The sequence below is a fragment of the Ictalurus furcatus genome, chromosome 19 (genome assembly GCF_023375685.1).
Source record: "Ictalurus furcatus strain D&B chromosome 19, Billie_1.0, whole genome shotgun sequence".
In the NCBI taxonomy this organism is placed as follows: Eukaryota; Metazoa; Chordata; class Actinopteri; order Siluriformes; family Ictaluridae; genus Ictalurus; species Ictalurus furcatus.
This window is the reverse complement of record NC_071273.1, coordinates 18545879-18563575: the sequence shown is the minus strand read 5'-3', so window position 1 is coordinate 18563575 and position 17697 is coordinate 18545879.

Sequence of the window (17697 nt, the reverse complement as noted above, 5' to 3'; positions counted from 1 at the left end):
TTGCCCTTTATGTAGTGTTGTGTACTGTTATGTGTTGCACCATGGTCCTGGAGAAATGACATTTCGGTCCAGTGTATACAGGTTATGTAGAGGAATGACAATAAAACCCCACTTGACTTGAAACTACTCACTTTTCAAAAATAAAGGAGTTCGACGACATTTCTGTTGACAGGTAATCACATGATTGTGTAGTATATCCAGTTCTTGGAAAACTGCCTATGTATAGCTTATTGCATGCTACTCAGAGGAATAGTGAAGTATACACTACAAGTATGCAATTTTAAACACAGCCCATAAAACAGGTTAAAAATGAAGCCACAATGTATCTGGCACCTTCTAGTAGACGGACATGGTACATTTTTAAAGCCATACTGGTCGTGGTGATGGTGTTTCCAGTTCCTAATCTCAGTAAATACAGCCCTTATTTCTGCTGTGACATCTGGATTCAGATTTTAAATTAGTACCAAGGAACAATCATATGGTAGATGTGTGAAATCCCATATTAGCGGTGAACCTCAAAGAAACTCTATGAAGAATTAAATGTGTAAATAAATAAATAAACAAACAAATAAATAAACAGAGATAAAAACTTTGCAGCATTAAAGTTTTAATTTTGTGAAATACTGAATCATTTTCAATAATAATTGTTATACATTTAGTTTGTTACTTTATTATATATTTGTATGTTTATATATATATATTCATATATATTTTTTCCTCCAGTGCCTATTACCATTAAGTCTCAAATGAGAAGAGATGCTTTGCAACAGAGCTATCTACTAGCAAATTTCCTGAGACAAAATACAATTACAAAATCTTCATTAATATTATAATTTTAATTATTATAATAATTAAATCCATCATCTCAGTTTATCACCTCCCTCTGTCCACTGTTATGATTAGTTCATGATTTAGGGTTGTTGTTTTTTTTAACACTTTAGTTAACATCTGAGTAATGACACATATATCAAAGACATATTATGCCTGATCTCACTTGCTAGGCTTTATAAGTATAAAGTATATATAAAAGACTATAGAAGATATAAAAGTATCATGTTACCATTTCATACACTTCAAAATTCTTGGTGTCATGACAGGTTATTGCCAGAGGACATGGACATTTTGTTAGGATACATGGCATCATGGACTCTCAAATATCTTAAAATGGGCCGTGGTTGGATCTTCCAGCAGGACAATGATCCAAAACATACATCAAAATCAACACAAAAATGGTTTACTGACCACAAAATAAAGGTCCTGGCATGGCCATCCCAGTCCCCTGACTCAAAACCCATAGAAAACCTGAGGGGTGAACTGGTGAAATGAAGAGGAGAGTCCACCAGGGTGGACCTCGAAATTTGAATGATCTGGAGAGATTCTATATGGAGGAATGGTCTTAGATCCCTTGCCATGTATTCTCCAACCTCATCAGGCATTATAGGAGAACATTCAGAGCTGATATCTTGGCAAAGGGAGGTAGCACAAAGTATTGAATAAACAGGTGCCAATAATTGTGCCACACCTATATTTAACAAAGATTTTATTTTAATAAACCTGTGTTTTGTTTGCAGTTGTTTGATATCCATGAGAGCAGAGTATTTTTGTGCAAAGATAGCCTTCTTTGCTCATATTTACCAAGGGTGCCAATATTAGTGGAGGGCACTGAATATATATAATTTGAAAACTGTCATAGCATAACCTGATAATCTAACACCTGTGTTCCTCAGACAGCTGCTGAAATGTCCGCTGAATGTTTGACTTAAAATTTGCATCACATATTGAGCACTATTGTGTTCACTGTTATTCAAGACAATTGGGTAACCAATCATAGTCACATGCGTGTCATATTAGAAAATGCTGTAAAGAGGCATGGTGGTGGTAGCACAGACACTGAAAAATGTGCTGATTTTTTTTTTTTTTACAGGTTGACACCTCAGATGACATCCAAATTATGTCTGAGTGACTGATATTTCCTTAATATTCGTGAGAGTTCTGAATGAACTTTCTATATATGAGAAAAGAGCTTTTTAAATATGAACGTGAGCAAGAGGAGCGAGTGCGAAAGCGTCCAATTCAGCTAACAGAAGAGAGATGCTGGTGGTCCCTCTCCTTGTACTGGACCATGTATGGTAGGACTGCCTTCCACACCTAAACACACATCATCGTTGTTATCATTATCACTGTCCACAAATGCAGCACAAATTGGCAACTGAATTATACGTGTATTGAGTTGCATTGAAAAAATACTGGTGAACATCTTTAGAAAGAGAGTGACGAGACTGTAGTCAAGGAAACAGCTAACACAGTTTTGACTGGAAATGACGCACCTTTTCCTCTAGAAGGAGTTGGTGAGCTGCTTCAATATCACAGCTCATGGCACGGTCTTTGTCCCAAGGCCTAATGGGAAATTCACAATATATACAAGCTTAGAGTGACATCACAAGCTAAAAACAACACACCAACAGGAAGCAGCACATTTGTCCTTTTTGACCATATCTCTGTACCAGGAAGTCCAAATGTGAACACAAATCTGAGCACTTTCCTGGTTTGATGATGAACAGACAACCAAAGACTAAAAAACTGAGCAGGTATCTAAATTCTATGCCCCTTATTTGGCATACTGGACATATTAGGCATATTAGGCTTAGTTTTGGTGATCACCTGACTACAGAGCGCAGGAGCTCGTAGACCTTCTCCAGAGGTGCTGTGGTCTTTAAGGGCCGGTGGAACTCCAGGGCCTGACAGGCAGCGAGTAACTCTATGGCAAGGACTGCAGACAGAAATAAAAGTAAATGAAAGAGAACTTTATCCTTAAATCCATAATTTTTTTGGTTGGCAGCGCTGGGGCTGTACCCTGCTCCACATGCTCGACCACCATCAGGGCCTTTCTGGCTGCCCAGCCCCCCATAGACACATGGTCTTCTGTAGCTGCACTGGTGGACAGAGAGTCCACAGAAGCCGGGTGGCACAGCACCTTATTCTCCGACACTACAGAGATACATCATATTTATGTTCATTTATACTGTTAACAGCACAGCAAATAATATGCAAACATGCATGAATGGAATTTCATTATCACCAAGGGCAGCAGCAGTGCAATGGGCCACCATAAAGCCTGAATTTAATCCTCCTTCTTTCACCAGGAAGGCAGGGAGGTTACTGAGTAAGGGATTGCACAGCCTCTCAATACGCCGCTCACTAATACTCGCCAGCTCATGCACTCCTATAGCCAGGAAGTCCAGAGCCTTTGAAAGTGAAGCAGGATGTAGTTTCAGTACATTTTCCACACTGCATAGAAAAGCTTTTAATTTTTTTTCCCTTCTTGGATTTATTTAGTAAGACAATTAGCTTTAAAATATTATACAAGCCATTGCCTTAATTTGTACCTTAGCAGGATATTCACCGTGGAAGTTTCCTCCTGAAATAGTGATTCCTCTTTCTGAAAATACCAACTAATGATAAAAAGGTTAAGTAGATATGACTACAGGAAGTACGGCATTTTTGATTGTAAATTACATTTATCGTCTAGTTTCAAGAAAGCGCCTTGTGTTTCTACACTTGTCCGTGTTTAAGATGTGTACTTAAAGAAGTGTAGAAACACAAGGCACTTTCTTGAAAGTGTCATATAGTCAATATTAAGGGTTGAGTTAAGCACGTGTACCAAGTTGTGTGAAAGTTTCGCTTTTGGGGTGGAGCTTAAGTAAAACAGAGGTGTCTCTCACTCTTACACCATTCTGAACTTCATTCAGAGCAGTATTCATTCCAGCGCCACTGTTTGACAGTTTGATTGACAATATTTCTTGATAAAAGTTATGTTTTGCGCTGTACATACACTATGGAATAGTGTGAAAAGCCATTTCAAGCCAATATGTCATGGTCTTAGTCTCAAGGACTAATGGATGAAACTATGAACAACACTTAAAGTGAACGGGAATAGTAGCAGATGTGTGCTTGGTCAGATTATCCTTCAAACCGTCAGCCCTCAGCTATGAGTACTTGAATATGTAAGCAGGTGAAAGAGGATACAGGATTATCGGTGGCACTGTTTAATTCAGTGTTGAGAATGTTCTTCACAAATGCAACTGTGTCATTGGCTACTCCATGCACCTATAAAAAAAAAAAAAACACCAGTTTCTATACAAATACGTCTTCATTCTTTATTTATTTTTTTTATAAGGATTCAGCATTTGAGTGGTTACCTGAGGGCAGCATCGCAGTGTGTAGGCATCCTGAACACTATTGTAGGAATTCTCATCTACAGAGGCATGAAAGCAAAATTAATAAATAGTACAGTAAGCAAGCAACACATTAATATTCCTAGAAATGCAGCCAGTGCCTTGCAGTTACAATGATGCGTTGTGTTTTTCACTTAATGTCTGTAAATACAACCATGTTTTAAAAAATGCTACTTAGTCTAGTCAAGTGGGCAACAAGAGCAACAACACAGGAAGTCAACAAAGACAAGAGCAATATCATGGAACTGTAAAGATACAAGGTGAAAGATGAAAACAAAATCTTTTCCAAATAAAAGAGTGGTGGATGTGTAGCTACCAGAAAGCCAAAAGTCAGATCAATGGGAACAGCATTGGAGGCTAAACAACCTTTAAATGTTTTAGAACAACCTTTTGTCTTAAGGTACACTAACTTCAAATGATCCAAATAATCTTTAAGAAATCCTTTTTTTTAAGAGTGTAATAGAATAATGCTGGATTTGTTTTGGTGATGAGTTGTGTCAGGGTGGACTAAGAGCAGGAAAAGTCTACAAATAACACGTCACGTAATTTAACTCATTATCAGGTCTTCAAGAGCTATCTGGAGTGTAAAATACACAAATCCATACATACAACATATTACAGTACATAGATGTGTGTTCTACCAATAGAAATGAAAAGGATTGTGTTTCACTGTTTGTACCTGTGATTTCTGAGGGAAAGAAGTCAGAATGAAGCAGGGAGCGAAATCTCCCGGCAACTAAAATCTGACCTGAGTGAGGCCGCACTGCATGGACATCTGATACAGGACAAAATACACAGGTTAATTTAATACACAGGTAAATACACATTAACAAGAGAGACCCTTCACCTTCTTTAGACAGGAAGTCCTCCGTTATTTCCTTTCTCTAATATCATACATAATGTCTTTTCAAATAATGTCTGAATATGCAAAAATAGTCAGTTTTGAGCTAAGATGATATTAGTATATTGATTATGTGGTGATCTAGGGAAACGCTGTTATATGTGGCTGTGGTTGGATTCCAGTAGCATCAGGGCTCTTGGGAACAGCACATGACTGGCAAATAAGGGTGAAGCTCTGACTCGACTCTGATTCCCAGAGAACATGGCAGAGACCACCTTGAGACCAGATGTAGGGCTGGTTATGGAAACATCAAAGCAGGTGGTCATGCTAGAGCTTACAATGCCCTGGGAGGAGAGGACAGAGGAGGCCAACAAAAGAAAGTGATCCAAGTATGCAGACTTGGGGTGGCCACTAATTGTAGGGTTGACTCCACATGTCCTTGGGCAAGAGACTGAACCCCAAGTTGCTCCCGATGGCAAGTTAGCACCTTGCATGGCAGCTCTGCTACCACTGGTTTGTGAGTGTGTGTGTGTGTGTGTGTGAATGGGTGAATGAGACACAGTGTAAAGTGCTTTGGATAAAAGCGCTATATAAGTGCAGACCATTTACTTGGTGGAAGAGTGCCAGGGGTGGAGAGCACGGTGTTGAATTTTTGTAGCTCAGTCCCTGTAAGTCCTACAGCCTCCTGGGCAGCACAAGAGTAAGGCCGTCAGAACCACCATAGAGGCAGCAGAGAAGGCCTTTGAGATGGCTGTGGATCAAAAGGAATGATCCTTGGACTCATGATGGCTGGGATTTGTGCTGGTTAGGATGCATTAATGGGGCCAGTGGGGCTTGTCACAGCTTTAGTCAGCCCCAGCTTGGTCACCTGGGCAACGGTGCTTGATACTGAAAGACCCGAAACACCCAATGACCCCAGGTTATGTCAATAATAATGTATTCAAATGCACCATGAGCGGTATTTTAAAACCTCACATCATCAAAACAGAGGAGACACAGTGCTTGAACACCTTGTCTCAGATGACAGGGGACAAGTTTTAAAATGTTTCAATAACCTGATAAAGTTATATAAAATGTAATCAGCTGAACAGAAGGGAGCGAATGAATCAGCAAATATTTCCCCACTCATGATAGCATGAAAAGAGGTCAATCAAGTGAAGAGATGACAATGTTTTAATGTTGCGAGTGACTTTTACCTCAGATGATGAAACAGAGACTGAAGTGAATAGTGCTGAAAGTTAACGTAATTATACACCTCCAGTCGTAAACTTATAATTAATAAACAAATGAGGTTACAAATAGGTGGGGTGTTTGTTTTGTCAGCGCAGGATAATATTAAATCAGGTTACGTAATTCCAAATGAGATAATATACACATGACATCAGGGCTGGATAGATTTTTTTAAAAGTTATAACTTTACTTCCGGTTGAGACACATGCAAAAGAGAAACCTGTTTCAGTTCAGGAAAACAACACTTTATTCACTCTCACCAATGTCGAAAGCTTTGTTGGTTCCCTTCAGTGTCTCTAGAGTGAGAGCAGCGATGACATCAGCCTGCCGGGTGATCGCTTCTGCTCTCTCTACTGCCTCAGCACCCAGTGATGATATCATCTGAGTCCCATTAATCAGAGAAAGTCCCTGAAATGTAGTTACATGCTGTCACTTTCACTACTCAGCTAAATAAAAGGAGTAAACAAAAAAGCATTTCCTAATAATGAAAGATATCAATACCTCTTTGGGTTTCAGTGATATTGGGGTCAGACCGTGTCCTTCTAGAACCTTTTGAAAAGATGAAGATGAACATTTAAAAAAGATGAAAATTAAAAGTACTGTTCCTTGATATATTTTATGAGATTTTTCTGCATGAGGAAGTGCATTGTGGGAAACAGAGTCTCACAGCTGTGGCGTCAGTCCAGCCGGTCTGTGGTGACCACATGCGTCCTTCTCCCATCAACCCCAGAGCCAGGTGAGCTAGAGGGGCCAGGTCTCCACTCGCCCCTACTGTCCCTTGCTCAGGAACCCAGGAGAGACAGGAGGCTTCACACACACACACACACACACACACACACACACACACACACACACACACACACACACACACGCACACAAACAAAAAGAAGAACAAACATCTATTTATTAATGTAACCATTAGAGTTCCATTGATGATTCAGAAATATCGGTAAGTATGAGAAGAAATGAAAGAGGAAATTTGAATAATGTCTACCATTAAAGGCTGCCACCATTTTCTGAAGAGTCTCCAAGGAAACACCGCTATGACCTTTAGCTAAGACATTAATCCTGAGAGCAAGAAGCATCCGGGTCCTCTCTGGACTCAGTGGGGCTCCGACCCCTGCAAACAGACGCACACACTCCCAAGCTTAAATGCACCGTACATGTGTTTTACATACACTAATAAAGCAGGAGTGGAGTGTTTTACAAGTTCTCCCCATGAATTCACAGGTTTCCTCCGCATTCTCTGGTTTCCTCCCACCTCCCAAAAGCATGCTGGAATGTGAATTAGTAACTCTTAATTGCCTCTTGATGTGAATGGGTGTGTGAATGAGTGAGTGCATGGTGCGCTGCAATGGACTGGTGTCCCATCAAAGGTCTAATCCCACATCACGCCCAATGTTCCCGGCATAGGTTCCGGCTTCCCCACGGGTCAGGATGAAGCGGGTACTGAAGATGAATGATTGAATGCATAAAGAAGCTGCATAATGGGGTTCATTGGTGATACATTATCAGTGAAACAGCAGACAATTTCCCTTATGAAAGTAAAACACTGATCTCACTTTACACCAAATGTAGTAACACTTGCCAGCACTGTGTGAGCGGATCAGATTTTCCTGCAGCTCCCTGAAAACCACACACACACACACACACACACACACACACACACACAAAGATATTAGATATTAGACAGACAGATGTCATATTCCTCATACAGAGTTAATATCTAACCTACTTGAGTTGATCTTTCCCCACGACTGTCTGTGCAAATTTCCCAAATCCTGTGTTAACACCATAAACAACTGGAATAAAAGCAAGCATGAAATCAAATAATGGGTGAAATACACATTTTGCTTTAGTCATTTAACATACTTTTACTACATACATGCACTTCAAATTTACACACATACTTTTTTTTTTTTACACGCTCATATTTATTAAGATCAAACTCAAAAGACACTATGTAATGCTGCAAAAGCTGTTCTTGAGTAAATTGCACCTGGTGTCATTATAAAAGCACTGGTTGGGAAGATTTCATGCAACAAGCAGCAATCATGGTGGTGAAGCAGATTCCGAAAGTTCTGAGTGGCAATATTGTGAAACAGCACTTGAGTAGAAACAGCTACAGATACAAAGCCATAGCAGCGACCTCAAACATCCCTGTCAGTACAAGTGATTCAATAATATGCAGATTCATGGAATCACTACTAATCATCTGTTGACAGGTGCACCGCTCAAAGATTTCACAACGTGCTCACATGATAAGGACGGCAGTCATTCGAAAAGAGTTGCAGGACAACCTGAAAGCAGCGGGGAAATCACGGAGATGCACGTCTAAAAGCATGTGGTATATGATGTTACAGAGTGTCTGAAAAGTCAGGAACCAATCAGAATACCTCAAACAAAATCCATAAAACATACGATACAGTGGCTGAGAAAATGCGTAGTGAACATGTTGAGAGAAAATGTTGTAAATAATAAACACAAAATGAAGTATATGTAGTTTTACTGTCATTGGTTCCTGACTTTTCAGACACTCTGTATTTTAACTTGATATGTTACTCTATATAGTCTATAATATATATTATATTACAACTTGAAATTGTTGCAATAACACATACTGAGACCTATGTGACCTAGATCTTTAACAACTACTATGTGTGGGGGAAAACGACCACAAATAAAGCTTCTCATTCTTCCTAGTTAACTTCATATGAATTCACATCTATGCCTCTTTTCATCAACAATTTTCCACTCTGAAGTGTTTCATAGATTCGAGTCGACGCACAGTACCTTTATTTTCAGATATGATCTTCTCGATGAGATCTCTGCCTCCAATGACGTGTTTCTCTGCCTCAGCACTGAGCTAAGAAACAGAAATAACTCAAATCAAACTCCACAGATTGATACTGGGATGCTCTTTTTAATGCTTATTGATGTTTATGAGTCTGATTTCTATAAATATGATCATGACATCAGAGCAAGTGACATACATCCTGAATGTAGGTGAAATTATCTCATATTTTTTCATTTGTATATTTTATCAGTATATAAGTTCAGTAGACATTTTTAGACCTGTTTAAAATTTCTTATTTAATTCAGCAGATTATTGTGCTACTTTTAAGCACACTTTAAGTAATGTGTAAAACAAATTAATGCTTTGAAGTAGCAAAATAATCTGAATGAAATAAGAAATTTCAGACTTGAGATTTGTAAATGTCTAATAATAGGTTTAAAAATATTATTAATTACTATTTTCTCTAGATGAGAAATCTTAGAAACTTTTCTTGTATTTGACATGTTCTCACAAGTTATGTTTTGAAACAGACAGACTGAAAATTTTCTTATATAACCCCTTGGGACATCTTAAACTTAAAAAAAAAAAAAAAAAAAAAACCCTTTAAAAATGGGGGGGGGGGGGGGCATTTAATAATATGTGTCATAGTACAACACTCCATGTTTCTGTGTCTAAAATGTTCTCAGAGAAACTGTAATGTAGTGCAGTAATCTTTATACCTTAATCTTACAGATGCCTTTTCCTAAACTGACCAGGTCTGCAGTTGTGAGGCTTTTCCCATCTATAGAGATATACTACAAAAAAAGATCATATGAACAACAAACTTAACAGACACAGAAATCATAATAATAATAATAATAATAATAATAATAATAATAATAATAATAACTCAATCTGACAGTAATCATGACTATATTAAACTTTTAAAGGACCTACCTTCTCTTGCTGTTTTAACTGGATTTTTCTACTAACTCTTTGTTAATGAAAGTATAAAAGTGCAAAGATATAGCAAACAATAAAACAATATAAATGTCCAATTAATACGAGTGAACTCTCCAGTGTTTCAGTTGTGCAGTTAAATCTCTTAGCTTCAATACCTCAATTCGCATCACAATAGTCAGTAGCAATAAACAAGATTATATTGAATACAGTGCTGTGCAAAAGTCTTAGGCACCCTAAATACAAACCTTTAAATACAAATTTAATGACTTCTGCATTATTGAGTAAATTTTTAAAAATGTATAAATTCCAAACTTTACTTTTCCAACAAAAAATTTTATGTACAGGAAAATGTTTGTATGGCAGTAATGAAAGCAACATATTACATAATACACCAGTTTAAAGACCAAAATCATAATGAATTCTGTCCAGTTTTATCTGCAAAAACAGAAACAGGTGTGACAGTCCAAGTCTCCAGAACAACTGTTGTAGATTCTCCAAGCTGCTCAGTAAAACTTACCAACTAAGTTCCTAAAAAAAAAACTGTACAAAGTGTACCTGAGATGACTGATGTATTGTTAAACAGCAAGGGGTTGTTACACTTAATATGGATTTTGTTTAGGTTAATACAGTTTACGTCTTTTAATAGTGGATTTTTATGTTGAAAAGTTTCATTTCTTTATTTTTGAAGGCATCTTTTTGAATGCACCTACTGTAAGACTTTTGCACAGTACTATATGTAAGGAATAAAATACAACAGGGTGAGTTTTTATATTAAAAAATAATCAATGACCTTCATGACCTTGAGGACATTACCAAGTATGTGTGTGTGTGTATCATTTTTCATTCATAGCTACATTTAATGTTGTGGCTCTTCTATGAAATAAGTTAGATCCTGTTATCACTAACATTATAGCAGCTATAAACAGTCTTCCCTCACCGGTCTCTCTTTTTTTCCTCTACGTTGAAGAACAAAAAAAACATAGCAAATTTCATAAACACAGATTTCTCGTATAATAGAGATACCAGGACGTGTCAGAAGACTCTCACTTTCAGACTGTAAAGTTGTTTGCTGTTGTTTGGTTATGTTTTTAATTCCTACACCTTTTCTAATCTGTTTACTATTATTAGGTTTAGATTATGTAAAGCATCCACCATACAAGTCCCTGAGATTGTATTAGCTGTTAGTGTAGAAATTTGAATAGATATAGAAAATTTATCAACACATTTTGACCAATTAGATTTCAGACTGTGATGGAAGAACAAGTAAAGGATACATATTGCCAGGCAATAACACATTAGATTCTTCCCAAGTGTCTTCATTAATACCTGCAAAACATACGAAAGAATATAGAAATTCACACACAAAATACAGACTATATAACTAAATGTAGAATATTTACAACGTTCTTTGACCCACTCAGCTCAATAAAGTCGTTGTTGTCAAGAACGCAGTTGATGGAGTCATCCAAATCTAGTAAAGCTTTGTCCAGACACCTCCTGAGCACAAAGCTTTCCTGGCCATTTCCAGTGTCACTGGGGTGAGCCTTAGCGTAGCGCCGCAGAGCCTCCACACCCAACCAGCGTATACACTGAGACCGATCCGGACACGGGATCGCCAGCCATTCATCACGGATACGAACAGACACCCGAGACATGTCTTTCAGAGAAAGATTGATAGTTATAGGCAAGGTGCAATTAAGAAAATGCTAATTTCACAAGACTACAGTAGCTGTCACCTAACGAGTACACGTTTATGGGACGAAAAAGACATTTGTAGGTCCAAAGATCAAATTTTGGTCTTGTCAAGCATTGAACCTCTGTCCATATTTTCCTCCGCCAATATGAATTAATGCAGTTGGCCATGACTTTACAGTGAATATGAACTTGATGTAGAGTTAGAAGTAAGCGTGTTACATATCCTTACTTGGTAACAAATTTATAACACATACACTATATAGGTAGGTAACAAATTGGAAACAGTTGCATCAATTATTAAACAAAGAACTTAAGGTTAATGAGAGATCAATATATATTTAGATTACAAGAGGAAAACATTCTACGTTCACAGGTTTTATAAGAGTATTATCGGTGGGGAAAAAAGAGCGATACTTCCATCTGGATTTCATATATATTGCAAATTGTGTACATGTTTTCTCTTATTAGCTTTCTTTAATCTTTAAAATCAACAACTGATAAAGGTGACAAAACCAGAAAGTACATACATTCATACGTGATTGAATAGGTGATTGAATTTTATATATATATATATATATATATATATATATATATATATATATATATATATATATATATATGTTTATCATTTTCTTATCATGTCCAATGAAAATGTTGCCCACAAATTATTTATTTATATTTCTTTTTTTGTCAATTTGGTGCACAAAATAATGTGCTGTCATATCACTTCTGTCAACAAACATGTAAAGGCTTTTTTGTGCATGGAGTTTACAAAATTCTAAGGATAATATCTTATTCTGAACATTTTCAATGCATATTACATAATAAAAAAAACAAGAAGGCACAAATAGGGAAAACTAGGTAGTCAGTACATACTGTGTACGAATTTGTCATAACATTCCTCAGGCTCTGTGTGTGTGTGTGTGTGTGTGTGTGTGTGTGTGTGTGTGTGGTGAGATGACAGGTTGTGAGCAGATAAAGAAGGAAAATCTGCTGATGAACAATAGTCAGAAAGGAGTGACAGCGCAAGAAGAAGAGGGGGGAAAGGATAGGCTGCTGATACAGACATGCCAACCTGAGATAACACACTTTAGAGAAAAACAGTCAGTAACACATATATGTCATTAGTATGAATATTAATAATAGTATTAGTAGCAGTAATATTAACAAAAGCAGTAATTAAGTGTGCAGTTGCAAGGTCCATATTCTGTAGATAGATTTTATTCAGTAATTACACGCTGTGCCCTTGAATTCGCAGCGTCTTACCTGCAGCTGTCTTCTCTCTGTTCTCAGAGGGTCTGCTCCACAGTGAGCATTAAAATGACTTATGACTGATTTTTTTTTGCATATTGTTATGCCCCAGTCTAAGTTTGGTTCTCAACGAAATACATTCATTATGCAAACTGAATACTGTATGTCTGTGACTATGTGACATACAGAAGAAAAAAAAAACACCAACAAAAAACACCCCAAGTGCCGTTTCACAATTAAACAAATGTGTTTAATCTTAAGATCAGTTCACATGGAAAATGTCTGGGTTATGCATGTAACCCTGTTCCCTGAGAAGGGAACGAGACATTGCTTTTAGCATAACACTATGGGAGCGCCTCTCACGCGTGACCGACATTTGAAGCTTGTGTAAAATTATGCCTATTTATAGGCCTGCCATGATCAGGGGACGTGGCAATTAAGCGCGTCGCGTGATATAAATATGGCACCTGTGAACCGCGCCATCACCCTCTACTATCTGAAGCGAAGATGCAATTCACAGGCCTGCCCTGGTATGACAAAGCTATGCAACGTCTCGTTCCCTTCTCAGGGAACAGGGTTACATGCGTAACCCAGACGTTCCCTTTCAAAGGGAACTTCGTCCTTGCGTTTAGCATAACACTATGAGAACGAGAATACCCACTCCGTCATACCGAGGGTACGGCCTGTTCAAAAAGACCCAAGCCCGAGGGTTACTGAAGACACTCTAGCCCAGGGTGGAATGAATATCCAGGCTGTAATAATGAATGAATGTGTGTGGCGTAAACCACCCTGCAGCAGCACACACATCCGCCCTAGTATAATGAGCCCTTATGCCCAGAGGCGTAGCAAGACCGTGCACCTCATAAGCAGTAGAGATTGCTTCCACTATCCAATTAGAGATGCGCTACTTTGACACAGCATCACCTCTACTGTCGCTGCCAAAGCAGACCAGCGGCTGCTCCAACTTACGCCACTGGCCGGAGCGGTGGACAGTAAGTTCAGAGAGCCCTTACTGGACACTGCAGGTGCATTCTCTCTTGTTCCGGTGTGGGGAATGGAGGAGGGCAGAAAGCATCATCACAGGCAACATCACAGGCTGGGCAGCCGATATAGGCACCTTAGGAATATAATCCGGCATAGGATACAGGAAGGCCTTGGCCAATCCAGGGGCAAAGTCAAGGCAGGAAGGGGCAACAGAGAGAGCATGTAGATCTCCTACTCGCTTGAGAGATGTCAGGGCCAGCAGAAGAGCTACCTTCAGAGTCAGAAGCTTCTCAGAGGCTGACTCTAAGGGTTCAAATGGGGACCCTGACAGACCTTCCAGGACCACAGAAAGGTCCCAGGAAGGTACGCGCAGCCTGCAGATCGGCCTCAGCTGCCTGACACCACGCATGAACCTCGAAGTTAGAGGATGTTGCTCTACAGAGGCTCCATCAACAGGGGCATGGCTGGCCGAAATGGCGGCCACGTAAACCCTGATTGTAGAAGGAGCCAACCCCACTGAGAAACATTCTTGTAAGAACTCCAGGACTGTAGCTATTGCTCAGTTTACTGGGTCTAGCTGACATTCCTCACACCACAAGACAAAAAGCTGCCCCTTGAGTGCATACAATTTCCTTGTGGATGGTGCTCTAGCATTTAACATGGTCTCTACAACCTCAGTTGTGAGACCAGAATCTATGAGCTGGTGCCCCTCAGGGGCCAGACCTACAGTTTCCATAGTTCTGGCCGAGGGTGATAAATCCCCCACACTACAATGAAGATTTTCTGAAGATTTGCTGATTCAGAATCAGGGGAGGGTTTATTCTTGAGTTGATTCATTAGATATCTCAGAGATGCGATTTGAAGTCAGATTTGGGGTGGCGAGCTCTTTTTCAAGGATGGTAGCTGCCACCCTTTAATATAGCTGGCACTATTTACTCTTTGTTGTAAGTAAAATGCTATTTTGGAAACTTGAAATACTTTCAAGAAATAGAGAAAACCATACAACAAATTTAATGTAGTAAAGACAAATTACTTAAAAGATATCTGCAGGTGTTATCTGTCCCCATATTCCACTGGTTCACCTAATAGTACCATAATTTGTATGAAACTAATCAGATACCATTGAGCTGAATTAGTTGGTTAGAAAATAATGTAAACCTTTTCAGTCATCAACAGCCAGCATCTACTTTTCAGCTTGATGATTAAAGACGATTTCAAGTGATCGAAAGATTTCTGTATTGTATTGTCAATTACGGGTTGTTGTTTTTTTCAGTTACCAATATATACATTACTAGAAATGGTATCACAGCTCATAAGCTGTGACCTTAAAATTGCTTTTATTTGATCCATGTGCTACCATCACTCGAGTTCTTTTATCATGGCCTGATAAAATGCCAAGGATAATAAAAAATAAGTCTAATGAAATAGTACACAAAAACACATTGCAGGTCAGTCTACTTATTACTACTCAGTTTAAATATGTCTTGGCAGCACTGTGGTGTAGCAAGCAGTTGTGTTAGCTCACAGCTCCAGGGTCACCGGCGGTGAAAGATTTTGATTAAAATGCCTGGAAAAACATTCAACCAACATTGTAAACAAAGAAAATGTGTCCCTTTACTTCTTTAATCAGGGTTCCTTTGCCCCTTTCTAATATAAACGTGGAATAAATTAGCCACTTCAAATTTTATTTGCAAGATTTTTCTCAGTAAACCAAATTCCTAAATTTTTCTATATTTCTGATTTATATGAAGCCTCTAAATACTGCTGTTAGATGTTATTCCTCTGTGGGATGCACAGAGTTCCCAATTTGATCTGAACAAGCATAATGGTTGAAAGTGTGCTTGGGGGAGAGGTTAATGGAATGTGCAGGATAAGCAGCATGGCTGAGGGGAGGATGGGGAGGCTGGCAAAAAGCACAAGAACCCAGGCAGAAGATGCTCATGTGAGGGAATGAAGGGCTGGCAACTTTCCTCACCACAACTCCACAACTGTTTTGCTTTGACCTCGTCTGTTTCTCTAGTCTTCATACCAGTTATACTGTGAAACTAGATGTCACTCTTACCAGATTCTTACCACCGAACTACTCCTTATTGGGTACAAACACTATTTAAAAAATGGCATGGCTGCATTTTCTCTTCAGAGCAGCTTGTTGTTATTGTGCAAAATTTCAAGTGATAAATTCGTGCAGCTAGGTCTCAGAAAAAAACTCATAAAATTTAGAATGCTTTGAAGGCTTTAAAGATTTTTGTACACTCAGGATCAGTCCTTGCTAGACAAGTTGCACCAGTTAAACTACTATTGCATGGATTTGGAATCTAAATAAGGTGAACTAGCATGTTTTGAGTTATCTAATAAAATTAGTTACATCATAAAAGTCGCAACAATTTATCAGAATTAATGGTAGGGGTGTCCAAACTTCAGCTACATATTTAAGCTAGCTAGAAAAGAAATGCTGTGCACCTTGTAATTTGCTAACCAGCTAAAATAGGCAGAATGAGCCAAAGCGACAGACAAAAAAATGCATTTGGAGAACCATTTTGCCCTTTCATGTTGTGACATCTAGGAGGACTTTTAGCCATCAGCTCATTCCACTAACATGCTCAAAAAATCGATTTTGGGGATCTTTTCTGCCCATTGCACTCAGGTTCCATAAACTTTTCTCCCAACAAGCTATCCTGTTTCCTTTTCCTCAGTAGAAGAGTAGCTCAAAGTGTATTTGATTTTACTAACATCGACGGTTTTGTTGCTTTTGTTCATACAAGTTTGCTAAGATGTCACATCAGTCAGGTGTTTATATTTCAAAAAGTACCATTACTACAAATCCTGTACTCAAGTACTTTAATGTAGTTCATTCATTTCCATCTATGGAAATAACCTATTGGCTTAAAATATTTGGATATTTTATATTTGTATATTTTGACAAGCTAAACTCCCCCTCATCAAAACTTCAAAGACAAGGAATGTCTCTTTCCAAAGTTTACTGAGGAGAGGGTAAAACTATCAAATGAAAAGAAAAACAATAAACAATATGAATTTCCATTTGCAATATGTACAAGAAATAAATGTTTCTCAAAAATGTTTTTATAAACTACCAACAGAGGATTTAACTCTTAATGAGACTACTTTTAACTTGATGACTTAGGAAATACAAAGAGTGTACTATAGCTCCCATACAATCTAATAGAGGAATTCAGCTGACATACACAATTAACTGTATAAATGACAAAATACTAAAATTTTAATAATAGTAGTAGTAGTAGTAGTAGTAGTAGTAATAGTAATAATAATAATAATAAGAAGAAGAAGAAGAAGAAGAAGAAGAAGAATCATTATGATGATGATGATGATGATGATGATGATGAAGCTACCAAAGACCAAAGATGATACAGAATACTGATTCACTACCCCATATGTAAAAAGCTGAATGACATGGACACACACCAACTTCCTTGTTCCTGATCAGTCACACGATACCCTGTACAGTACAAGGGATGATTCTCCAAACAGCCAGTAGGGGGAGACAAACTATTTATGCAACCAAACATTTACCTGGGGGTACAGTAGCTTAGTAGTTAGCACGTTCGCCTCACACCTCCAGGGTTGAGGGTTCGGCGCAGCCCTGTGTGTCCGGAGTTTGCATGTTCTCCCCGTGCTTCGGGGGTTTCCTCCGGGTACTCCACCAGTCCAAAGACATGCATTGTAGGCTGATTGCATGTCCAAAA